The following is a 26,638-nucleotide window of genomic DNA, read 5'->3' on the forward strand; positions in this document are numbered from 1 at the left end:
AAAAATCAAAGATAAAAAATGGTACGCTTCCATAGGGCACTTACCATGAATGGAGCTTACAGGACTGGAAGTTGCCCTGAGTGAGTCAGTGAGTGAGTGGTGAGTTGAATGTGAAGGCCTGGGACGCGACTATGCAGTACTGTACCTTTTATCAACACTGTACATTTAAGCAACACTAAATTTATTTTCAAATATTTTCATTCTTCAAGAATAAATTAACCTTAGCTTACTGTAACTTTTTCAATTTATAAACTTCTTTTTTTGTGACTTTTTGACTGTTTAATAACACTTAGCTTAAAACACAAACCCACTATATAGCTGTACAAAAATATTTCTTTCTTTATATACTTAGTCTATAAGCTTTTTCTATTTTTGAAATTATTTACTTTTTACTTTTTAAACATTTTGTTAAAAATTAAGACAAAAACACACGCATTAGCCTAGACCTACACAGGGTCGGGATCATCATCACTGTCTTCCACCTTCACATCTTGTCCCACTGAAAGGTCTTCAGAGGCAATAACACATATGGAGCTATCTCCTATGATAACAGCACCTTCTGTAACACCTCCTGAAGGACCTGCCTGAGGCTGTTTTACAGTTAACTTTTTTTTATAAGTAGAAAGAATGCACTTTAACCTAAAGATAAAAAGCATAGTATAGTAAATACTAGGAGACAGGAATTTTCCAGCTCCATTATAATCTTATGATTCCACTGCCAAAAATGAGGTTCTTCTTTGACTGAAACACTGTTATGCAGTACATGAATGGTGGCATTTTAGTCGTAGCCATAAAATAAAAAAATAAAAAACGTAAATGTATGTTTGGTCTATGTCTCTTTTCTCATGAACTATGTATCTGTATTTTTTTTCTTTTTGTAAAGTAAAATTTTAAGTACTATGGTTTTCAAACCTGTCTATGAGAAAATACATTTCTTCATAGAATAAATTATTTGCACCAAGTATGCAGAGGATTTACTTTCCACTTTTGTGTCTCCTTCTATTACTAGTTCAGTTACATAAGTTAGGCCATAATAGGGTTAGGCAGAGAAAAGTTAAGTGATTGCCAAAGATGGCATAAATTAGTGGAGGAATTAAAACTACATCAGAAAAGTTGAGATGATCTATTGTGGAAAGTTTCTATTAATAGGTCAACATTTCACCTCTGTGAGACCAGTACATAGTTATTAGATTATTCATCTACATATTTCTTTTTTGCTAAACACACTGTTACACATAAGTTTAGCCAGATGACCTTAGTTTTACAGAGGCAGATGATTCTCAATAGAAATTAGGTTAATGATGATACTATTCTTCAATTAGTCCCTCTCAACATTAAAAACAGCAGGCCACAACACACCATGGCATTCTCTTATGCCAAAGGCATCTACAATGCAGTCACATTTTTGAGCTTCAATTATGTGCTGATCTATTACTGTATGAATCCAATTATGTGCTGATCTATTACTGTATGCATCTTTTTTTTTTTTTTCTGAGACAGAGTCTCGCTCTGTCGCCAGGCTGGAAGTTCAGTGGTGCAGTCTTGGCTCACTGCAACCTCTGCCTCCCAGGTTCAAGCAATTCTCCTGCCTCAGCCTCCGGAGTAGCTGGGACTACAGGTGCGTGTCACCACACCCAGCTAATTTTTTTGTATTTTTAGGAGAGACAGGGCTTCACCATGTTGGCCAGGATGGTCTCTATCTCCATCCTCCCGCCTCAGCCTCCCAAAGTGCTGGGATTATAGGCGTGAGCCACTGCTCCCAACCTTACTGTATGAATCTTTAGAGCAGAAACTATGTCTTTTTAATCTCTATATCCCTGGTCAGTAGCAGAGTGTTGATTACATCTCATCATTGTATTCTTTTCAAATTGTACTATGTTACTTTGCAGTTATGAGACTACGTGCTACTTTGTACTTGTTCTCAAGTTTCCTTCTTTTTTTTTTTTTTTTTTTTTTTTTTGAGAGAGAGAGGATCTTGCTTTCTTGCCTAGGCTAGAATGCAGTGGCCCAATCACCACTCATTGCAGCCCCAACCTCCCAGGTTCAAGCAATCCCTCCCAGTTCAGCCTCCCCAGTACCTGTGACTACAAGTGTGTGCCACCACACCTGGCTGCGGTCTCTCTATGCTGCCCAGGCTGGTCTCAAACTCCTGAGCTCAAGCAACCTTTCTGCCTTAGCCTCCCAAAGTGCTGGGATTACAGGCATGAGCCACCATGCCCAGCCTAACTCTTTCTTCTACTGGGAACTAAAGCTCCAAGGAACTATGACTTTCATTTTTTGGGGACCCTCCCCTCCACAAACACACTCTCACTTATTACCCCAATATATAGGGCATATCGGAGGTTTTATATAAAACATATGCTCAACAAACACTTACGAAAATAACCAAGTACAAAGAAAGCATTCCTTGGAGAGAATAGAGAGATGAAGAAACCACTAGTTGTCTTAAATATATATATATATATATATATATCCTTAGAATATTAAATAGAGTTCTTTCGACCAAATATATTAAAGATGATGAATGCTAAGCATGAGAAGGTAGTGGAGTGCCTTCATGTTTTATGATTCAAACACATATAAGTGGTCTTATCAAACAGACAACCCAAAAATATTTTAGACATCCTAATGCATTTTAACCAACATTACAAAGATGCCTTCTGAGTTTGAAAAAAATTCAATGTATTCTTTAAAACAAAATGCCTTCTCTAACAATATTGTTCTATCCATGTCAATTTCCAGGCCAGTCATGCCTATACAATCCCTTCTTGAGCTACCCAGAACCTGTGGCTTCCCTTTCTTTCTGGCTACAGCTTATTAATAGTCATCTAATCCAAAGGCAGCATTTACTAGCCAGACACCTATGAGCTAGAATGAAAAGCTTTGCCCTAAGAAAAATAATAGCTAATACTTCAGCTACTCAGATTCTCCATGTTTTTCTCCCTTTTCTCTATCTCTGTACTCGCTTTCTCAAATTTAAACTTGAAAATTCAGAGCATACAAAAAGATAGCAAGAAGATAAGTTATAACACTGAGTCTGTACCATGAAGAATCATGGCAAACTAAAGATAGGTGGAAGAAGAAACTGCAAGAAAAATAAAAGGCATCCAGACTGGAAAGGAAGAAATAAAACTACCTCTATTCAAAGATAACATGATCTTACAAATAGAAAAATCTTACAGAATCCACTGCAAAACTAGTTAGAACTAATAAAAACTCAGCAAGTTTGCAGGATACAAGATCAACATATAAAAATCAATTGTAGCTGGGCGCTGTGGCTCACACCTGTAATCTCAGCACTTTGGGAGACCAAGTCGGGCAGATCACCTGAGGTCAGGAGTTCGAGACCAGCCTGGCCAACATAGTGAAACCCCGTCTCTACTAAAAATACAAGAATTAGCCAGGTGTGGTGGTGGGTACCTGTAATCCCAGCTACTCAGAAGGCTGAGGCAGGAAAATTGCTTGAACATGGCGGGCGTAGGTTGCAGTGAGCGGAGATCGCACCACTGCACTCCAGCCCCGGCGAGAGAGTGAGACTCCATCACACACACACACACAAAAACTGTATTTCTATACACTGGCAATTAAGAAGCCAAAAATGAAATGAGGAGAGCAATTCCACTTATAATAGTATGAAAAACAATTCAAATGTCCATTAATTGATGAATGGAAAAACAAAATGTAATATATCCAGAAAATGGAATATTAATGGGGAATAAAAAGGAAGAAAGTACTGATATATACTACAATATGGATGAACCTCAAAGACATTATGCCAAGTGAAAGAAGCCAGACACAAAAGGCGGTTGAAATGTTCAGAATAGGCAAGTCCATGGAAAACAAAAGAAGATTAGGCTTGGAGAGGGTAGGAGGAGGTGAGATGTAGAGTAACTTCTAATTGGTACATAGTTTCTTAACTTCTAATTGGTACATAGTTTCTTTTGAAGGAGTGATAAAAATGCCTAAAATTAGATTGTGATGGTTGCACAATGCTATAAGTATGCTGAAATTTATTGAACTGTACACTTTAAATGGATGATCTTTATGACATGTAAATTACATATTAATAACACTGTTAAAAAGTATTAGCTAGGCATAGTGGTATGCACATGTAGTCCTATTTATTCTGGAAGCTGACGTGGGAAGATCACTTGAACCCAGGACTTGGAGGCCACCGTGAGCTATAAATGTGCCCCTGCTCTCCAGCCTGGGCAACAGAGCAGGACCCTGTCTCTAAATAAATAAGTAAAGCTGTTAAAGAATGCATAGTTATTAAGATAACTTGGGAAAGATTTTTTAAAAAGAATGTATAGTTAGTTAAACATGATAGAAATTATCATTTTTTAAAGTCCAAATCTTTTTTTTTTTAAAGGAAAAAGAAAAAAAGAAGAAAAAAAACTGTGAGCAGCTTTGTAGTAGTGAAATACAAGCCAGTTAAAAGGGAGACTTGCATAAAGCAAGCCCTTAAGAATTAGTTTAGTCTTGGCCAGGCACGGTGGCTCACGCATGTAATCCCAGCACTTTGGGAGGCTGAGGTGGATGGATAACCTGAGATCAGGAGTTCGAGACCAGCCTGGCAAACATGGTGAAACGCTGTCTCTACTAAAAATACAAAAATTAGCCAGGCCTGGTGGCAGGCACCTGTAATCGCAGCTACTCGGGAGGCTGACGCATGAGAATCGCTTGAACCTGGGAGGCAGAGATTGCAGTGAGCTGAGATTGCACCACTGCACTCCAGCCTGGGCAGCAGAGTTAGACTCTGTCTCAAAAAAAAGAAAAAAAAAATAGTTTAGTCTTACAAATACAGAGCACTGATGTGAAGACCTAGGACTCCAGAAGCTTCTAGGGATGCCTAGGATTCAGAAAGGCCTTCCAACTGAAGTCTTTATAATGGCCGGCTCTGTCTAGGCTGCTGGGCTTCTGGAGGCCCAGTCGTGCAATGCTTCCTAGGTTCTGGGGCACATACAGCGTTACCAGAGGATCTTCCTCATCATATGAGCCTTCCCAAATATCAATAACAATAATGCAACATATTTTCTTCAGTCCCCACCCAGGAAACAAGCACTCTAAGTATTGAATGTCAGCATTTTACTTTGATACAGAGCTGAGAACTGAGCAGTAATTTGGTTTTTCACAAATCTTAGCTTGACCACTAAGCAATATTACCTTCCAACTCCTTTGTTCTTTGTGATTTTTCCCTTTTCCACCGCATCAAATCTTTGCAATGAATGCTGGAAAAAGAGAAAGAAGGAAAAGAGGGAGGGAGGGAAGAAAGTAAAAATTCAGTCATCCCTAATGATCTCCTTCCTCTAAAAAGGAAAATATATATATACCTAAACTTCCAAATCAGCCAGGTGCAGCTGCTCACACCTGTAATCCCAACACTTTGGGAGGCTGAAATGGGAGGATCACTTGAGCCCAGGAGTTCACGACCAGCCTGGGCAACTTCAAGACCAGCCTGGGCAACCTGGCAAGACCCCATCTCTACAAAAAAATACAAAATTTACTCAGTGGTGATGTGCACCTGTCATCTCACCTACTGAGCAAGCTGAAGTCCAAGGATCACTTGAGCCCAGGAGATCTAGGCTGCAGTGAGCCATGATCGTCCCACTGCACTCCAGCCTGGGTGACAGAGTGAGACCCTGTCTCAAAATAAATAAATGAATAAAAACAAACTTTCAAATGACTCAGACAAAATTACATAAGGTTTGCTCTATATACGCCAATTTTTCAATCCCAACTTTAAACAAAAAGTAGGAAAAGGCCTAATCCTGGCAACCTCACTTCTGCTACTCCTTCACACACCACTTGACTGTCCCTGCTCTACTTGGTGGGAGTGTAGAAAGATATGGATTAGAAGCAAAGGTAAAAATAGAAAGAATGTGACATGGGATAATGAGGGAGAGGGAGGAGAGAGACTCGTTCTTGGTCCCCAGCTAGAAAAGCTAATCATTGTGCTGTTCATCACAGCCCCCTCCCTCCCCAGCAATTCTGAGTAGCATGCTAGCTGCACAGTAGAGCACTTGGATTCTATGACCTGTGCTGAAATAGAATATAGATCTAATGATGGTGTTTTCTGAGCTAAAAATTGAAGCAATTGCTCTATTATTTGTGAACTTGAAGAGACAATGAAATCAGTCCTTGAAATCAGGATTATCCTGCAAAATCTAGGACATATAGTTGCCACAGTTATAGCAAACCAATTAAAATCACTGAAAAGTGCCTCGTGTGTAGTGCAATCAATACAGAGACATTCTGAAAATATGGACTAAGACATATTTGACAAGTCATAATAGAACATCAGCTTTAAAACTTTTTCCACCAATTATTGTTTGTAGAATCATATAAACACAATGAAGCCCTAAAACAGTATTGTGTGTGTGTGTGTGTGTGCGAGCATGCATGTGGATGCATGCATATGTGCTTATGTGACATATTTTGAATACAAGAATTTTGAGCAGCACACTTGAAAAGATTAAAGACTCAAAATGGCATAAAACAGTCATCAATAATTAGAAGGCATTTACAAGGACAGTATAACTATGCAACTTTGAAAATACCCACAGTTATGGCATGAATCACATAGTCTCTCTTTAGTAGCCATAATGATCAAGTGATTTAGTGCATCGGTCAAGTAGAACTGATTCACCGCACTGCCCATGTGTCTAGTAAAATCATGAGGCAGAGATACCCCCCATGTTTCAGAAACCACTCCATCTATCTTTGGCTTTCAACTAACAGTACCTTTGTGATAAAGTTTGGCTGTGTCCCCATCCAAATCTCATCTTGAATTGTAATAATCCCCACGTGTCAAGGGTGGGACCAGGTGGAGATAATTGAATCATGGGGTCAGTTTCCCCCATACTATTCTCATGATAGTGAGTGAGTTCTCAGGAGGTCTGATGGTCTTATAAGATGCTTTTTTCCCTTTAGCTCGGCAATTCTTCTTGCTGCTGCCATGTGAAGAAGGATGTGTTTACTTCCCCTTCCACCATGATTGTAAGTTTCCTGAGGCCTCCCCAGCCATGCTGAACTGTGAGTCAATTAAACCTCTTTCCTTTATAAATTACCCACTCCCGGGTATGTCTTTATTAACAGTGTAAGAAAGGACGAATACACTTTGCTACTAAGTCCTTGTTCATGGTAAATTGTATATGCTATGCCATGCTGTGTCTTAGGATGGGCTCTGGTGACCGTTCAGTTTAACGGACATCACTTAATGCTCGATAGCTAAAGTAAATCTTACACACAGGTCATAACTTGGCAGTTCACCAGGAAGATTTTTTTTTGTTACCTCTGGCATAAAGTTTATTCTAGAGTAAAGCCTCACCAAATTAACAGCAGGTTTCTGAAAGGCCACTCTCTGTCCTTTCCTGGACATTCTTCTGCTTTGCTTTTCTTGTTTCTACTTTTTTTTTCTCTGACACCTTATTTCTTTCCTCCTCATCTTACATTCATCAACATACAGTGGCTGAAATACTGAGTCTAAGGGCATAGAAGGAGGGGTGGCCGTGAGTGGGGAAAAGTGTGCACGGAGTAAGAAGCAAACTCAGCCCAGCTCCTGCATCTTCTAAGCTCAAGCCCTGCCAGAGTTCCAAGGTCTTTCGATTTCCTTTGTGTTGGATTTAGAATGATCATCTCTGATGAACAGAGACCGAGTCAGAAGAGACTCATTTCTCATCTCCATGCCTTAAACAAGCACAAACATTCCATCTGTCATCTCTCCTGATGGCTCCTCTGGCCTTGATGAATTTTCAAGCCATTTTTATTTGAGAGCACGGGGACATTCTCCTAACCTTTTAACAATGTCTACCTGTCATGGAGCTGGAGAGATTTCTGAAATGCAGGCTGTTAGCCTCTTTACTTCCAAATAACAAATGCTTGAAATGCATCAAGGTTATATGGGCACTTCTGCTGCGATGTTGGACAGGCAGAGAAATGCCTGTTTATTGATGGTAATAGTGTAGAAATGTCCCTAAGTACACATTCTACACAGCTGGTACTCACCCGAGTGTGCTGCCTTGTTTGGTTCCACTTTTGCAGCAGCTCAGGGAGGCACCCAAGATGGGCACATCCTAAGCCTCTCAACTCCAGTGAAACTCTGGTTTACTCACAAGTTCCAAAGCATAGTGGATTCCAACTTTTGACCTGGAACAAGAGTTGGTACAATGCAATTCTTTTATTAGAACTCAAGGAGCTGGGCCTGGGCTCGGTGGCTCACACCTGTAATCCCAGCACTTTGGGAGGCCAAAGCAGGCAGATCAATTGAGGTCGGGAGTTTGAGACAGCCTGGCCAACATGGTGAAACTCCATCTCTACTGAAAATACAAACATTAGCCAGGCGTGAGCTGGGCACGGTGGCTCATGCCTGTAATCCCAGCACTTTGGGAGGCCGAGACGGGCAGATCATGAGGTCAGGAGATCGAGACCATCCTGGCTAACATGGTAAAAACCTCTCTCTACTAAAAATACAAAAAAATTAGCTGGGTGTGTTGGCGGGTACCTGTAGTCTCAGCTACTTGGAACGCCGAGGCGGGAGAATGGCATGAACCGGGGAGGCAGAGCTTGCACTGAGATTGCACCACTGCACTCCAGCCTGGGCGACAGAGTGAGACTCCGCCTCAAAAAAAAAAAAAAAATAGCCAGGTGTGGTGGCACGCACCTGTAATTTTAGTTACTCAGGAGGCTGAGGCAGGAGAATTGCTTGAATCTGGGAGGTGGAGGTTGTAGTGAGCCAAGATTGTGCCACTGCACTCTAGCCTGGGCAACAGCCAGACTCTGTTGTCTCAGGAAAAAAAAAAAAACTAATGGAGCCAGGCACAGTGGCTCGTGCCTGTAATCCCAGCACTTTGAAAGGCTGAAGTGGGAGGACTGCTGGAGCCCAGGAGTTTAAGACCAGCCTCAGTAACAAAACAAGCCCCTCTTCTACAAAAAAAATTGGGAGGGGCATGGTGGTGCAGCCTTGGGAGGTTGAGGCAGGATACTCACTTAAACCTGGGAGGTCGAGGCTGCAGTGAGTACCACTGCACTCCAGCCTGGGCAACATAGTGAGCCTGCCTCAAAAACAAAAACTCATAGGACTTTCAAGTGGAAGCAACCTTAACAACCATCTAACCTTCCTCTTTATATCACACATGAAAGAACCAAGACTCAGAGAGGCTGAGTGAGTTGCCCAAGGCCACACAGCCTGGTTACATCAGGGCCTGGCAAGAGTCCATATCTCCAGGCATTCCGTCTAGTACTCTGCCGCCAGCTATGTTCTCTCTCATGGGAAACTGCCCTTATGAGCCCTATGTGCAGGACTTTGGTGCTGGATGAAGGATACTGCAGCAGCTTTTGGAGCTGTGGCAAACATGATTGCTAAGTGGAGGGATGGCACACAGTTGTGAGGTGGCAATGCAGGCCTCTGGTACAGGGGTGACTTGGGCCTGGCATAAATTAATACACCTTCCCCATGGGAATACTGGGGAAGGAGTACTGGCTTCATTCAATTCATTAGCTAATGACCCAGCAATTCTACTCCTGGGTACACATAATAGAAATGAATGTTTATTTCTACCAACAGACACATGCAGGAATATTTATTACAGCCTTATTCACAAGAGCCCCAAGCAGAAAATAGCCCAAATGTCATCAGCTTTAGAATAGATAAATAAATCGTATATTCACAGAATGGAATGCTATACTACAACAACAACAACAAAAAATAATAAACTATCGCTATACTCAACAACATAGGTGAATATCATAGGCATAATGTTGAACAAAAGAAGTCCAACATAGAAGAATACAGGCTGCATAAGGCCATTTACATGGTGTTTAAGAACAGGCAAAATTATTATTATTACTATACTCACCACTACACTAAAGAGGAAGGAACAGGCAAAATTAATCCTTGGTGATAAATATCAGAGAAGTGGTTGCCTTTGTGCATTGTTTTCTGCATGTTGCCACATAAAGCATACTTACTGATAAACTGTGTACACCTCACCTGTGTACCAAAGTCACCCACATTTTCCCAGTCTTTAGGGTAGCATAGGGTGATCATTGCACAAGGCCAGGAATACTTAGTCCCTTTGGTTTCTGGGGTAGGAGGTAGAGACTGGCCCAGGGGTTACAGGGGTCTCTTAGGGCACTGACCAGGGACAAAAAATAGAGAGAATGGGTTGGAGCCTGAGGAATTATTTGAATGTATTGGTTCTTGATGGCTGGTGAATGACAGAAGGAAAGTCATTTACTCCCAAGACTTGGCTGTTTGGCTGGGTGTGGTGGCTCATGCCTATAATCCCAGCACTTTGGGAGGCTGAAGCGGGTGGATCACCTGAGGTCAGGAGTTCAAGACCAGCCTAGCCAACATGATGAAACCCCATCTCTACTAAAAATACAAAAATTAGCTAGGCGTGGTGGCACATGTCTATAATCCCAGCAACTTGGGAGGCTGAGGTGGGAGGATCACTTGAGCCTGGGAGTTCAAGGCCGCAGTGAGCCATGATCACACCACTGTACTTCAGCCTGGGTGATAGAGAAAGACCCTGTCTCAAAAAATAAAAATAAAAATCACCTGTAAATAACTACCCATAAAAAACTACTCCTAATATATTAATAATATGCACACATAACCTTTTTTTTCTCCAAGAAAAATGGGACCATATAGTATATACTGTTCTTAACCTGCTGGGTTTTTTGCTTAATGCATTGTAATTCTCTTTTCCATGTTATTAAATGTTCTTTTACAAGAGTATTTTTAATTATTGCAGAGTGTTTCTTTGTGTAAAAAATCTTATTTATCAAATTTCCTACTATTGGGCATTTAGGAATTTTTTTCTCTAAGTTTTAAAACATTAACTTTTTTTTTTTTTTTTTTTGAGACAGAGTCTTGCTCTGTCACCCAGGCTAGAGTGCAGTGGCGCAATCTCGGCTCACTGCAACCTCTGCCTCCCAGGTTCAAGCGATTCTTCTGCCTCAGCCTCCTTAGTAGCTGGGACAACAGGCGAGTGCCACCACGCCTGGTTAATTTTTGTATTTTTAGTAGAGACGGGGTTTCACCCTACTGGCCAGGCTGGTCTCAAACTCCTGACCTGGTGATCCTCCCGCCTCAGCCTCCCAAAGTGCTGGGATTACAGGCGTGAGCCACCACACCCAGCCCTTTTTTTTTTTTTTTTGAGACAGGGTCTTGCTCTGTCACCCAGGCTGTAGTGCAGTGGCACGATCTCGGCTCACTGCAAGCTCCACCTCCTGGGTTTAAGTGATTCTCCCACCTCAGCCTCCCGAGTAGCTGGGACTACAGGCATGTGCCACCATGCCTGGCTAATTTTTTGTATTTTTAGTAGAGATGGGGATTCGCCATGTTGGCCAGACTGGTCTTGAACTCCTCTTCTCAAGTGTTCGGCCCACCTCAGCCTCCCAAAGTGTTAGGATTATAGGCATGAGCCACCGCGCCTGGCCTAAAACATTAACATTATTAACAATTATGTTGATGAAGAGTCTTGTAGGCAACTCACTGTTCATATTTATGATTATCCCTAGGATAAGTTCCTAGCAATGAAATTACTGGGGACAAGAGTATGTACAGTGTCAGCTCTCTCATGTGTCTTGCGTCTGTATGCTGAAACAATTTATGGTTCAGGGACATGCAATAGTTGTTTCCTGTATCCCTAATGACGCTGAATACATCAGTTTTCAAACCATTGCAGAGCTCAATAGCTCAAAGTTTTAATATGCATTTATTTTATTATTAGCAAGGTTGAACTTTTTTACATACATGTTTTTATTTGTATTTCTTCATATGTCAATTCATGTTCTTTGTCCATTTCTCTATTGGTGTACTCATCTTTTCTAAAATATTATTTTAATTAATTATGGTTTTTAACTTAATACTATTTATCTTTACTTTTTAATTATTCATCTTTAAAATGTATAATTATCATTTTAATTTATAACATTACTTACAATTTTGTTTTATACTACTAATTACAACTTTATACTTTAAACCATTTTATATCTATTTTTAATTGTTAATCTTTTAAATTTGTTCTCATTTTTATAATTGCTGTTATCTAATTTGAGCCTTTTGAAATACTTTTTTCAATCATTTTATTGCCTTATATCATTCTTTTTATCTCCTTCTTATTTCTCTTGAAAATCGTCTCCTCTGTTTTTAATTATCTCTTTTAATGACTTTTAAACTAATAGGAGAAAAAATGGGAAGAGAAATAGTAAGTGTGGGGAGAGTCCATGATGTTCTAGAGAGTTTAGGAGCCTTCTTTCCCCAGCTTCCCTGAGGCTATTCTTCCACTGGACTTCCTTTCCTTCCAAGGCTGGTTTCCCTGCCCTCAGGGACCCACAGAGCAATCCTTCTGACCACAGCCTGTGTATGTGTATGTAGGAATGCCATTGTCTCTGGACCTCTGCCTCCACACCTTTCACAGAGAGCTATAAGATGATCAGCGGGGTCCCTGACACACACAGCCACTAGATTTGAGGCAAGCTGTGCCAACAATATCCCAGGAGAAAGGAGGGGAAGGTGGGCAGAAGAAGACATCTAGGCAAGGGTGCTCTGCAGATTGCCTTTCTCCTAACCGTGGAGAGAAATCAAGGGGTGTCGCATCTCTAGAACAGCTCCCACTCTCCTTCCTTGTACTGTGAGCTCCCTGAAGGCAGGGACTGTGTCTTCTTCAACTTTTATATTCAGTCCATACTGGATCCCTAGTCTTCTGATGCATGTTTGTTAGATGAATTCATTAATGTGAGCCAAGTATGTTCTCTTTTCTAAAGAGCCAGCATCGTGCGGTGGGGTCAGAAATCTTAGGTTGTAACTCCAGCTTTGTAATTAGTAAAATAAGACCTATAGCGAGATCACGGATATAATGTTTAATTTCTCTAATTGTTGGCTTTCTCCTCTCTAAAAAAAGGATAATACCTAACCAATCTACTTTATAAGGGTAAAATAAGGAAAACCGTATAGGTTGTTATGGAGATTTCAGGAGAAGTTTTAAAGTTATTTAAATGTAAAAGTTGTTTGGGAAAGGTCAATTAGAATACAAAATAACTAAGATATGAGTGCCCTTTTCCCTCACTCTTGCCCGACACTCAAGTGTGGCTGGTCCACTCAGCAAGTCCTGTTGTAGGTTCTTGTCACACTACCAGGAAAGATTAGGCACGCAGATACTTTGAAGGGTGAGGGGTTGTAGAATTTAGTGAGGGAAAAGGAAAAAGACTCTCAGCAAAGCAAGAGGGGTTCCTGTTAACAGGCCCCCATCTTACAGATTGAATTTCAGGTCACCACCCAGGAACAGGAGAGGCCAGGCTCCTCCCCACTGCAAATGGCACAAACTTCCTGAGGCCCCACCCCATCCTCCCAGTGTGCAGGCCAGTTGGAAATTTTCCAGGGAGCCCTTTTTACTTGGCTGTCTCAGTCCCACTGTCCTTTTTCTCCATCCCACAGCGATGGAGCTACTCAGTGGAGGCAGAGGCACCAGGCTGGGTGAATCTCTGTAGGAAAGGCCTGGGTTGACTCCAAGAGAGACTAGCAGAGGGGAGGAGGGAAGAGGGTAAGAGAGGCCTCAGGGGCAGGGAAGATGTGATGGAGGAAGGCTGCAGAGAAGGTCCCAGGGGTCAGGGGTTGGAGAATGGAGTGACAAGAGAGATAGGAAAATTCAGTCAACCTTTCTGTGGACTATGAACTGGCTCCACTTTATTCTTTTTCAGTAGATGCCAGTTATACCTGTCAGCGTTCTCCAGAGAAATTGAACCTGTAGGAGATATAGATGATAGAGATAGAGGTAGAGAGGTAGATGTGTGCTGGGCATGGTGGTTCACGCCTGTAATCCCAGCACTTTGGGAGGCCGAGGTGGGAGGATCCCTTGAGTCCAGGAGTTCAAGACCAGCCTGGGCAACATAGGGAGACCCCCACCTTTACAAATAATAATAATTTAAAAATTACATTGGAGTTGTGGCATGTGCCTGTGGTTCCAGCTACTCAAGAGGCTGAGGTGAGAGGATCGCCTGAGCCCAGGAGGTCAAGGCTGCAGCGAGCCATGATCGCACCATTGCAGACCAGCTTGGGCAACAGAGACTCTGTCTCCAAGAAAAAGAGAGAGAAAGAGAGAAAGTAGATGTGTATATAGATCTATCATGTATGTATGTGTGAGGTATATGTATATTCCAAGGAATTGGCTTACGCAGTTTTGGGGGCTGACAAATTCTGAAATCTGCAGGACAGGCTAGGAGGCTGGCAGTCTGGAACCTCTGGGTCAGGAGCTGATGTGGCAGTCTTGAAGCAGAATTCCTTCCTCCTCAGGAAAGCCTCAGTTTTACTCTTAAATCCTTCCAACTGACTAATAAGGCCCACCCACATTATTGAGGATGATTTCCTTAACTTAAAGCCACATCTCCAACATACCACCACAGCAACACCTAGATTTGTGCTTGAGTAACTGTGCACTGCAGCCTAGACAAGTTGCACAGAAAACTGACCATCACACCAGTATAGACTGGATCTGCTTTACATTTTTGCTGCTAGGCTGTTTCTTTGAGTGAGACCCTGATCTGAGATTGAACCACACCGTGCAATGGGATTTATTTCTGATAATGAGTGTAAAGCCCCATGCTTACGAACACAAGGGCTGGCTGGGCATGGTGGCTCACACCTGTAATCACAGCACTTTGGGAGTCCGAGGCGGGCGAATCACCTGAGGTCAGGAGTTCGAGACCCGCCTGGCCAACATGGTGAAACTCCATCTCTACTAAAAACTGCAAAAATTAGCTGGGCATGGGGTGTGTGCCTGTAGTCCCAGCCACTCAGGAGGCTGAGGCATGAGAATTACTTGAACCTGAGGGGTGGAGGTTGCAGTGAGCCAAGATCGCGCCACTGCACTCTAGCCTCGGCAACAGAGTGAGACTCTGCCTCAGAAAATGAATAAACAAAAGTAAATAAAATAAAAACAAATACAAGGACCAGCATCACTCCATGGATTAAGGAGGTGCTGTGCAAGTATTAGGTTGGTGCAAAAGTAATTGCTGCGTTTGCCATTATTTTCAACCCCAATTACTCTTCTTCAATATTTTTGCTGATTAAAATTATAGAGTGAGAAGAGGAAGAGAAAGTAATTGGGCAGCTGGGTATTCTGGCTGTGTCCTTAGAGGATTCTGGGGAGACAGCCTTCTCTCTGAGGGTGGGCAATCTAAAAGTGTACATCCCGGCGTGCAAAGCTGACCCAAAGGGAGCACTGGTGTCTTCAGAAGGAACGTTGGTGCTTGACGTGTGTGTAGTAACTTAGTCCAAGCATCTGCAAAGTCCAAGTGATCTATTCATTTGTAAACGAAAATACTTCCCAAGGGGAAAGAGAAGGCCAGGAGGGACACAGAGAAGCAAGCTGATTCCAGCAATGGAAGAAAGAAAATGCTCCAAAGGCTCCTTGGGTAGCCCGTAGCCCTGTCCTCTGAGGAAGAGCTCTCCTTCCTGCGCATTGGCTTCTTTAGGGTCCTAAATGCAGGCTGCTCAAAGCCCTGTGTCTCTGGGCCTCTTCTCTTTTCTTTTTCTTTCTTTCTTTCTTTTTTTTTTTTTTTTGACAGAGTGTCGCACTGTCACCCAGGCTGGAGTACAATGGCGCGATCTCTGCTCACTGCAACCTCCACCTCCGGGGTTCAAGTGATTCTCCTGCCTCAGCCTCCCAAGTAGCTGGGATTACAGGTGCCCATCACCACGCCTGGCTAATTTTTTGTACTTTTAGTAGAGGCGGGGTTTCGCTATGTTGGCCAGGCTGGTCTTGAACTCCTGACCTCGTGATTTGCCTGCCTCAGCCTCCCAAAGTGTTGGGATTACAGGCGTGAGCCACCGTGCCTCGCCCCAGGGCCTCTTCTATAGAGAGGGCAGCCTGACAGGGGGCAAGAGAGACAGCCACTTCCTGGGCCCCCATCTACCCTCACCTCATCCCCATGGAACCACTTCCTCCCACTCAAGCATCACGGATCACCCATGGACTGTTGAAGCCCTCTTGGCCTTCCTGGAGTAGATTTCCTGGATGGGGATGCCGTCCTCCAGACACCGCTTCCCAAGCTGCATGCTATAAACTGAATCCTTAGCATGGAAAACAAAAGCCTTGCCAGCCCACAAATCATTTTTAATGATCCCTGAAAGAAACCATCAGTAAACCTCAGGCAGAGATCTGGAAGTCTGGAGGTATGGCTACAAAAACACAAGGTGAGAAAGGTGACATATCAAGGCTCATTTCACTTGGGCAGCATCTCTGTTTCTTTCTTTCATGGATCATTGTGTTTGCCTCTTTGTCTGCTGGGAGGTAGAGATGCCTCTTACCTGAACACATTAGGAATTTATAGTTAATCTTGAGCTGTGATGAGCCTTATCCATCTCGATATTGGTACCATACTCGGGACTGTGCTGCCTGTGTGTTCAGACAGAGGGATTCAATTATAAACAAAATGCCTGCAACAAATGCCAGGCTTCTCCTATTAGAATGTTAAATGGTCAGTGTAGCTGTGAGCGCAGAAGGAAAAGCTATTGTCAGCTCCCTCCACCCCTCACCCTACTTCATTTCTTCTGCCCTGCCTTCCCCAGCTTCTTAGGGATCTGGTATGGTGATGAAACTCAGCCCTCACCCTTTTAGCCTGGTCACAGTCCCCTCCCAGGTTTAAGTAGACTCCAGAGTGCTAGAACCCATTTGACAGAGAGGAAGTACATCACTATTATAGCCCTGATTTAATATCACGAATATGGTAAATTATATTTTCAAAAAATGGCCAGAGCCATATTTCCAATATTTCTGGTCCCATGTTCTTTTCCTGAACTTTTCACTCCCTATTAAGGGGTGGAGTCTGCTTTCCCTTCCTCTGAAACTGGTTGGGCTTTCTGACAGCTTCAGTAAATAGAGTGCAGCAGATGAGATCCTGTATGGCTTCTGCAAGGCTGGGTTATAAAAAGCAATATTGCTTCTGCCTGATTCCCTCTTTCTCAAGATGCCAAGCTTTGGAGCCCAGCCACCATGCTGTGGGGAACCCCAGGCCACATAGAGATGCCATGTATGGTTGTTCCAGCTGACAGTCCCTGCTAAGGTCACAGCTTCCAGCTAGCAGCACCCACCAAAGCTGGGAGTGAGTGAGACTTCAGATGATTCCAGCCTTGGCACACCCCAGCATATGTGGGTGGAGCACAGATGAGTTCTCCCTGCTGAGCCCTGCCCAAATAGCAATTTGTGAGCAAAATTAATGCCCTATTGTTTCAAGCCATAAAGTTATAGGGTAATTTTGTTGGAACAGGCATAGCAACTGGAATAATGACTCTTCTAGATCTGGAATCTAGAAGCCTGAAAAGACTACTGCACTCCTCACTCACTGAGTCAGGTCAGTCTCAAGCCAGGCCCAGAAAGACAAACATTGCATGATCTCACTTACAAGTGGAATCTAAAAAAGTTGAACTCACAGAAGCAGAGAGTTGAACGGAAGTTGCCAGGGGGTGGGGAGTAGGGAAAATGGGAGATGTTGGCCAAAGGGTACAAATTTTCAGTTATAAAATGAACAAGTTCTGGGATCTAATGAATAGCATGGGTGGTGATGGACGTGTTAATTAATTTGACTGTAGTAACCATTACACAATGTATATATATGTCAAATCATCACATTATACAGTTTGAATATAGTCTATCTTTATTTGGCAATTCAATATTTTTTTGGGAGGCCAAGGCGGGCGGATCACTTGAGGTCAGGAGTTCGAGACCAGTCTGGCCAAAATGGCAAAACCCCGTCGTTACTAAAAATACAAAAATTAGCTGGGCATGGTGGCACACACCTGTAGTCATAGTTACCTGGGAGGCTGAGGCACAATAATTGCTTGAACCCGGGAGGCGAAGGTTGCAGTGAGCCAAGATCACGCCACTGCACTCCAGCTTGGGTGATAGAGTGAAACTGTGTCTCAAAAAAGATATATATTTTTAAAAACTTAAGAAAAAAAGAAAATGCCAGTGTTTTGCTGAAGTCAACAAGCTTTGTAAAAAAGCACTGGTACAAGCCAGGTGCAGTGGTGCCAGCTGTAGTCCTACATCAGAGGATTGAGGCAGGAGGAATAGCTTGAGCCCAGGCGTTCGAGACCACCTGGGCAACATAGTGAGACCCTGTCTCAAAAATAAAATAAAATCATTTTTTCAAAAGCACTAGTACAAATAAAAGGCTTGATAGTTTTACTGTAAAGAAAAAGGTCTAGAACAACAAACGTTAAATTGGTCATTTTTGAGGAGGAGAATGGAATGTGAGGTGATAAATTGCGGACTTTAGTTTTTTGCTGTATATAAGGACTTTAGTTTTTTGCTTTAGTTTTGCTCTGTATTATTTGAAAAGAATACCAACAAGTATTATAATTTCTAAAACTCTAAAACCAACCAACTAACCAATTAATAAGTAAATGTCTTGCTTGTTGATTGACTTAGAATTGAAAAAGATAGAATGGACATGTCTTGCCATCCTCGGGCTCTTTCTGGAGCACTTGGTTCCTTTCTGGATGTTGGCAAAAGAGACAGTGATGGGGAATCTCCCCTTAGACTTCTTCCCCTTTCCCATGCAGGGAAGTTCTGGTCAAGTACAGGACACCTGTGGCCCATAAGGTCCTGGGATGATTAGCGACTATCAAATCTAAGCAGCACCAAGCAGTCTCCCTCCTGGGATTTCTAAGAAAGTCTGATACCCAGTTGCTGTTTCTTTCATTTGAATGTGAGGATGAAGCTGTTTCTTTACTTTTCTGTTTTAGAACAAAGCTTTTAAAGCCATACCATCAGTTGATAAAGCACCTTGAGTTGTTTGTCTAAAAATGGGGATAATTTCTCAAAGAACTACTGGCGAACACTTGCCAGGTTTCTCTGACAGCCACTGGCTCAATTTTGGGAGATGTTGGTTATGAGTAGCTGGTGACATTGGGAGAGATGGAGACTGAACTCATGGTTCAGATCCAGTAACAACAGAAGTCGATCATTTTGAAGTGGATACAGCTAATCTTGTGAACGGTAGCACCAGAATACAATGCATTCTTATACTTTATTTACTAAGCAAACAGAGGCAAATGGCTTGATTTCTCTTTTATTCATCCTCGTAACACTCAACTGAGCTCCCACTTATACTAGAATGTTCCATCCTTAGTAAAATGAACTGCATGTGGACAGCATATGAGTGGCTTGTAAATATGAAAGTGTTGCCTTTTACCTTGGATGTGCCTTGGCCAGGCCATGTGTAACTTAAGCCATGGCTACCGAGAGTGACATTGTATCAAGTTCCCCAGGGAACAGCAGTGGCAGAATCAGAAATAAAAAAGCTGACCAAAATCTCTCTTTTCATGCTAGCTGGAATTTACCGAAAGTGAATCCAGACTGCAAAAGGGTACTAAGGCTGGGTTAGAAATTATAAACCTTCATGAGACACAAATAAAACATACTTCCCTATAGATCAGCCAGCAGTACAGGAGACGACTGCCCACCAATGAGACGTCTGGGAGCTTACCTCTGCAAGGATTCAGTGGAGTGGCACTGGGGAGTAGGTAGTATTTTGATTGTGAATGTTTCTTTGATTTGGCACTGCTCTGAGATGGAGCTGTTCCATAATAGATTTAGGGTGGTTATATACACAATCTTGTGATGCTGGCTAGCAGAAAGTTTGAATACTCAAGTGATACTTTAAATATACTTTTCAAAGGAATGCATTTTTAAGTACCCCTCAATTCTTTCATTTCTTTTATCCTTTGAAACTCAAGTTAAGTGTTTCCTCATCAAATAGTGCATTCTCTTTAAATATACTAAGTCACATGCTAAGCATTCCTTGCCCTCTTTTTACAAAATGATCATATTAGGAAGAATGACATTGCAACTGTATTGCTAATTTCTTTATCTGTCCTTACAAAGGCTTAGCTTTCCAAAGCAGCTTTAAAATTTAAGTGCCTATGAGATGCCATGTGCAGTCAGGTACCAAAGATACAGCTCTGCCTGCAATGGCTTTCTGTTTGGGGTGGCAGTTCTAAGCATTAATGTATTAATGTGCACCAGAACCACCTGAGATACATTTTTTTTTTCTGAGGCAGGGTCTCACTCTGTTGCTCAGGTTGGAGTACAGTGGTACGATCTCAGCTCACTGTAGCCTTGACTTCCCCAGGCTCAGGCGATCCTCCCACCTTAGCCTCCACAGTACCTACTACTACAGGTAGGCACCACCATGCTTAGCTAATTTTTTTTCTTTTTTTTTTTGGAGAGACAGGGTTTTGCCATGTTGCCCAGGCTGCTCTCCAATTCCTGGGCTCAAGTGATCTACCTACCTTGGCCTCCCAAAGTGCTGAGATTATAGGCATGAGCCACCACACCTGGCCTAGGATACTTTTTATTAATTAATTTATTTATTTTTGAGACAGAGTCTGGCTCTGTCACCCAAGCTGGGGTGCAGTGGCCTGATCTTGGCTTACTGCAACCTCCACCTCCTAAGTTCAAGTGATTCTCCTGCCTCAGCCTACCAAGTAGCTGGGATTACAGGTGCCTGCCACCATGCCCAGCTAATTTTTGTATTTTCAGTAGAGACAGGGGGTCTCACCACATTGGCCAGGCTGGTCTCGAGCTCCTGACCTCAAATGATCCACCTGCCTCAGCCTCCCAAAGTGCTAGGATTACAGGCACAAGCCACCGTGCCCAGCCTGGGATACTTTTTAAACATGTAAATACCTGGCTCCATCCCCAGAGGTTGTGTTTCATTAGGTCTGGGGTGTGTCCTCTGGCATCTGCCTTTTAACAAGCATCCCAGATGATTCCATTGAGAGTAGTCTGCAGGCTATACCACCTCTCCAGAGGTGAAAATCTCCTTTGTGGCCTTCCTGTCTGCCTACACTAGAAAGTGCCATTGTGCAGCATTTGACACTTATCTGTCATTTTACTTTTCAGAATTGACTTTTTATATAACGACTTTATTAAAACTCAATTTTTACTTTTTCATATTTGTCCTGCAAGGTCCAGACTTGAGATAGAAATAGGTTTGGGGCCGGGCGCCGTGGCTGACGCCTGTAATCCCAACACTTTGGGAGGCTGAGGCGGGCAGATCATGGGGTCAGGTGTTTGAGAACAGCCTGGCCAACATGGTGAAACCTCATCTCTACTAAAGATACAAAAAAATTAGCTGGGCGTGGTGGCGCACACCTGTAATCCCAGCTACTTGGGAAGCTGAGGCAGAAGAATCACTCGAACCCAGGAGGCGGAGATCTAGGGAGCCAAGATCGCACCACTGCACTCCAGCCTGGGCCACAGAGTGAGACTCTGTCTCAAAATAATAACAGTAAACAAGTTCGGAGGAGCAAGATTACAGGGAAGTGGATGTTTAAAGTCTAAATCAGAATCTAATTTTGATGCAAGATACAATGTTCACTTACTAAAAGCAGCTTAGGGATTCTGAGCTAAGAAATATTCATGTGGATAACAAAAAAATCTATTGTAGAAGTGAATTACATGTTCTTTTCAGAAATGTCATCCTCTATTTCATTAAAACAGTTTTAATGCTAAAGAAAAAAAGGCATGAGTCCTGTTTAGCTAAACTGTAATTGTTGAAAGTATCATGATAGGACATTTCATTCTCCCAGCCCCCAGGCTTCCCTCAATTCGTGTTAATAGCCAGGTTGGCAGGACACACAACTTGAACACTGAAAAGGTCATCACATCCAGATTCAAGACCTCATAGCTAAAGAATTTATCGTCTTATCATTGGGTCAAAAAAAAAATGTTACTTCTGTTTTGACCTTCCATAAACCCTCTTCTCTCCCTAGGGCTCCTCAGCATAAAACAGAATTGAGACCAACTAAGCAGGGTCAAAAATATTACTTCCCATCAGTTCCCTGGGCTTCTTAAAGATGGTAGCCAAGGTTAGGAGAGTGGATATTACTCCTGAGCTGCGTGGATAAAGTGAATAAAGTTGTGAAATCTCCTCTCCTCTGATAATTAAGGTTCTGACCACAGGAGAATAAGAAGAATTAGAAAAATGAGTGGTACTGGATGATTATTGTTTTGTTTGTATGTTTGTTTTGTCCATTTAACATTCCTTTCTCCAGTAATTGAATCCCTCTTTTCTATGGGAAACTCTTCATGTGTGGTTTGGATAGAGTTGCCCCTGCCATTACCACAATCAGAGTACTCGGGTTCCTCTTCTTAACCCCTCCACATTGCCCCCTCCACCCACCCCCGCCCCGGCCCGATTCCCAGCCCTGGAGTAGTTGGCTACTAGATAGGCATATAGGTACATGCCTTAAAGGGGCCAGTTGATAACCTCCCTGGTACTTTTCTGCCAGAGGTACGAGAAACCTTCTCTTTCCTCTGGGATTGCTAAACCAGCAGTAGTGGAATCTTGGGCTGTGGGGTGTCATCATTATCATCACGACGAAAGAGCCTACCTGAGCTAGGAAAAGCTAGATGGACCTCAGGTGACATTATCTGAGCCCTGAATGCAGCCAAGTCTGATTTTTAATTACATGAGTCCATAAAAACTGTCCCATCACTTGAGGCCAGGAGTTTGAGATCAGCCTGGGCAATATAGTAGATCCTTCCCTCTTGAACTCAAAATTTAAAATGAGTTGGGCATGGTGACATGCACCTGTGGTTCCAGTTACTTGGGAGGCTGAGGTGGGAGGATCACTTGAGCCCTGGAGGATGAGGCTGCAGTGAGCCATGATTGTGCCACTGCACTCCAGCCTGGGTGACAGAGTGAGACCCTGTCTCAAATAAAATAAAACCCCTCCATAGACTGTTTGCCCCTAGGTTAGTTGAGGGTGGCTTTCTGTCACTTGCAACCAAAAGAACTCTGAGCAATACAGATTATACATTTGTCCTTGAGATTTATGGCATGGTGGAGTAGATGCTACTGATGCAGCCAGTGGCCTCATCTCCCAGCTGCTGTGAGTGGTATCTAATGACTTATACCTGTGACTGTTCTGGAGGATTGCCCTTGAATGACAAAGTACTCTCACCCTGAAATGTGTGGGAAGTTATATCCCACCCAGGAGTCAGGCATGCACTAACTGATACACTTCTGCTGCAAGGTGGGACAGCTCTGCAGAGCAATTTCTGAGCCCAGGCTCCCCAGAGATCTGCCAAGTCTAGAGTTTACCTGAGGCCACACAGTGCTCAGCTCTTCCCCTTCCGCATCTGCTTTTCTTGCCCCGTTACAATTTTCCTGAAGAGCCTTCCCTCAGTATATTCCTTTTTTTTTTTTTTTTTTTTTGACTGACTCTCGCTCTGTCACCCAGGCTGGAGTGCAATGGCATAATCTCAGCTCACTGCAACCTCCGCCTTCCGGGTTCAAGTGATTCTCCTGCCTCAGCCTCCCAAGTAGCTGGGATTACATGTGTGCACCACCACACCAGGCTAATTTTTGTATTTTTAGTAGAGACAGGGTTTCACCATGTTGGCCAGGCTGGTTTCAAACTCCTGACCTCAAGTGATCCACCTGCCTCAGCCTCCCAAAGTGCTGGGATTACAGGCATGAGCCACTGCGCCCGGCGTCCTCGGTACATTTCATGCACCTGAATTCCTGCCTTGGCCTCTGCTTTTAGGGAATACAATCTAAGACATATAGTCTTTTTTAAATTAGTTCTCATTTTAATCAAATAAATATATTACATGGTTAAAAAGCAAAAAGATATGAAGAGGCTTTTGCTGGTAAACAGCAGTCTCCTGCACAACCCTTCTCCACCCCCAGTCAGGGAGGCAATTAATCTCGACTCTTCTAATTCCCTATTACCTATGTCAATGATTTCAATGGCAAGCATACATTATTTCCATTTTAAGCATTATCTGCTGACGTCCTCCAAGGGCAGAGGAGAACTTTACTCATTTATACTGCCTTTGCTCTCATTCTCCCCATCCCCCACCAGCATCATGTATCAGAACTTTTGGTTCAATCAATAGTTGTTTGTTTGTTTGAGACAGGGTCTTGCTCTGTTGCCCAGGCTGGAGTGTAGTGGCCTGATTTTGGCTCACTGCAGTCCCACCCCCCACCCCAGTCTGAAGCCATCTTCCCATCTCAGCCTCCCGAGTAGCTGGGCACTACTGGCATACGCCACCACACCTGGCTAATTTTTGTATTTTTTTTGTAGAGATGGGGTTTCACCATGTTGCCCAGGCTGATCTTGAACTCCTGAACTGAAGCGATTCACCCACCTTGGCTTCTCAAAGTCCTGGGAGGCATGAGCCACTGTGCCCAGCCAATAGTTATTTTTTATATTATTGTGACTATTATAACCTATAACCATATTTCATCAAATGTAAGATTGTCATCAATTGTAAGATACATTATTTTGTGTTAATTTTTTTATTTTTAATTTTTGTGGGTACATAATAGGTGTTTACATTTATGGGGTACGTGAGATATTTTGATTCAGGCATGCAATGTGAAGTAAGCACATCATGGAAAATGGGGTATCCATCCCCCCCTCAAGCATTTATTCTTTGTATTACAAACAATCTAATTATGCTCTTTTAGTTTTTTGTTGTTGTTGTTGTTGTTTTGTTTTGTTTTTGTTTTGTTTTGTGAGACGGAGTTTCACTCTTGTTGCTCAGGCTAGAGTGCAATGGCGTGATCTTGGCTCACAGCAACCTCCGCCTCCCAGGTTTAAGCAATTCTCCTGCCTCAGCCTCCCCAGTAGCTGGGATTACAGGCATGTGCCACCACGCCTGGCTAATTTTGTATTTTTAGTAGAAATGGAGTTTCTACATGTTGGTCAGGCTGGTTTCAAACTCCCGACGTCAGGTGATCCTCCAGCCTCGGCCTCCCAAAGTGCTGGGATTACAGACACGAGCCACCATGCCTAGCCATTCTTTTAGTTATTTTTAAGTGTATAATCAAACTATTATTGACTATAATGTCCCTCTTGTGCTATCAAATACTAGATCTTATTCATTCTTTCTATTGTTTTTGGTACCCATTAACAAACCTCCCCTTCCACCCCCCCACCACCCCCTGCCCGCCAACTACCTCTCCTTGCCTGTGGTAACCTGTACTATTATTTTATATACTACTGAGAAGACAAAATGTTGCCAATTAAGTACGACATACCATCAATTATATGTTGCATCCCAGTTTCAGAAATAGCAACATGTAAAAAAAAAAAAGTTTTGTCAGTCCCCCTTCCCTACACAGTAGAATATCAGATCCATAAAAGCAAGCATTTGGTTTGTTTTCTTCACTGCTGCAGGCTCGGTAAAGCACACAGAGCTCAATGAAAAACTGTTGAATGGATATGCAAATTCTGATTCCTCTTGAGCTGCATGGTTCCGCTGTGATGCAGTTTGATTCTTACATAACCCATTTGCTTAGTTTTCTAGGAATCTCCCATTAGTAGTTCCCAAATGTCCCAGCATTACTGTCACATATGCTTTCATCCCATTCTCATGTTCTCAAACATGTCAGTCCCATCTTCTCTCCCGTTTAGGAGGACTCTGGATTGACCTCCTGAAGCCCCCTGTCCTTCTATTCCCATCTCTACCTCCCTCACCTCGTCTGGGAATTCCCTTTACTACTCTGTTGTGTTCTTTTTTTTCTTGATCCCATGTTTCCCCTTTTTTGGATTACCACCTTGTTCTTATGGAGCATATCCTTGATGATCTTCCTGGGAAAGGTCTTTTTTTGGGGAGTGGTTGTGTGTCTAAAAAGATCTTTATTATACCACCCCATTATTGATTGATAATTTGGGGTAGGTAGAGAATTCTAGAATGAGTATTGTTTTTCACTCAGAGCTTTGAAGGCTCCATGGAATGAATCAGCCCTCCTACTCCCACAGGCACTGTAGTGTGGCCTTTTTTGCTAATCAGCTGCTTCTCCTGCCTTCCTGCCATTTCCCAAAAATAACCTGAAATCTGTTTATTCTTGCTTCATCTCCATTTTTTTTGGTCTTTGTGAGTTTATCCCTTTTTAAAAAATTTATTTACTCTTTATTATTTAGTAGAGTTTTAAGAAACAGAGGAAAGACATTACTTCTGGTTACCATTTTTCCATTGGCGATTTGTTTTTAAATAACATTTCCTTATTTCAAAGTTAATGTATGTTTATTGAATAAAACACAAATAAGCAAAAGAAGGAAAATTAATATCATCTGTGATCCCACTGCCTAGAGAAAGTAATTGTGACTATGGATTTTTTCCAGCAGTTTTTACTGTATGTCACATAAAAAAAGTTGTCATTACTATTGTTACCCACTGCTACCCCTATTAAGGGGTGGGAGAAAGGATGCTGGTAACAGGAGATCCCTTTGTGAAACACTATAATGGGAGGGGTAATGCAAATTTGGAGCTAGAAGCTGAAACAGAGGATTATTCTACATAATTAAAGGGGATACCAATGCATTTGGGGCTAGAGGGAAAGCCAGGAGAAAGCGTACAGAGGCCAGGGATGTTGAGTATTGTATTAAAGACGAATGGCAAAAAAAAAAAATCCTATTGGCATCAAGGTAGAAAAAAAAAAAGGGATTTTCAAAACTAGACCTAACTGATGGATCGGTGCTTGCTTAAGGATGTGAAGTGTAAACCCACTTTATTGTATTGTTCAATGATACCTAAATTAGCAAGCTCTTTCTCAGAAAATTCAAGAGCTACTTTGTCATCTGTACAATTCAGCATGAGAACAAGCA

At 42.5% G+C, this 26,638-nt stretch overlaps 1 long non-coding RNA gene across 1 annotated transcript; it reads right to left on the reverse strand.

The window, feature by feature from the left end:
* Positions 1-16,100: 16,100 nt before the first annotated feature.
* LOC129060272 (uncharacterized) lies at positions 16,101-25,566 on the reverse strand. Its single transcript, XR_008526852.1, has 3 exons — positions 25,508-25,566; positions 19,498-19,587; positions 16,101-16,403 (listed from the first exon to the last, which is right to left on the reverse strand). It is a non-coding gene; the product is annotated as an uncharacterized LOC129060272 (long non-coding RNA).
* Between the last annotated feature and the right edge of the window lie 1,072 nt (positions 25,567-26,638).

This window comes from Pongo abelii, chromosome 6 (assembly GCF_028885655.2).
Source record: "Pongo abelii isolate AG06213 chromosome 6, NHGRI_mPonAbe1-v2.0_pri, whole genome shotgun sequence".
Classification (NCBI taxonomy): Eukaryota; Metazoa; Chordata; class Mammalia; order Primates; family Hominidae; genus Pongo; species Pongo abelii.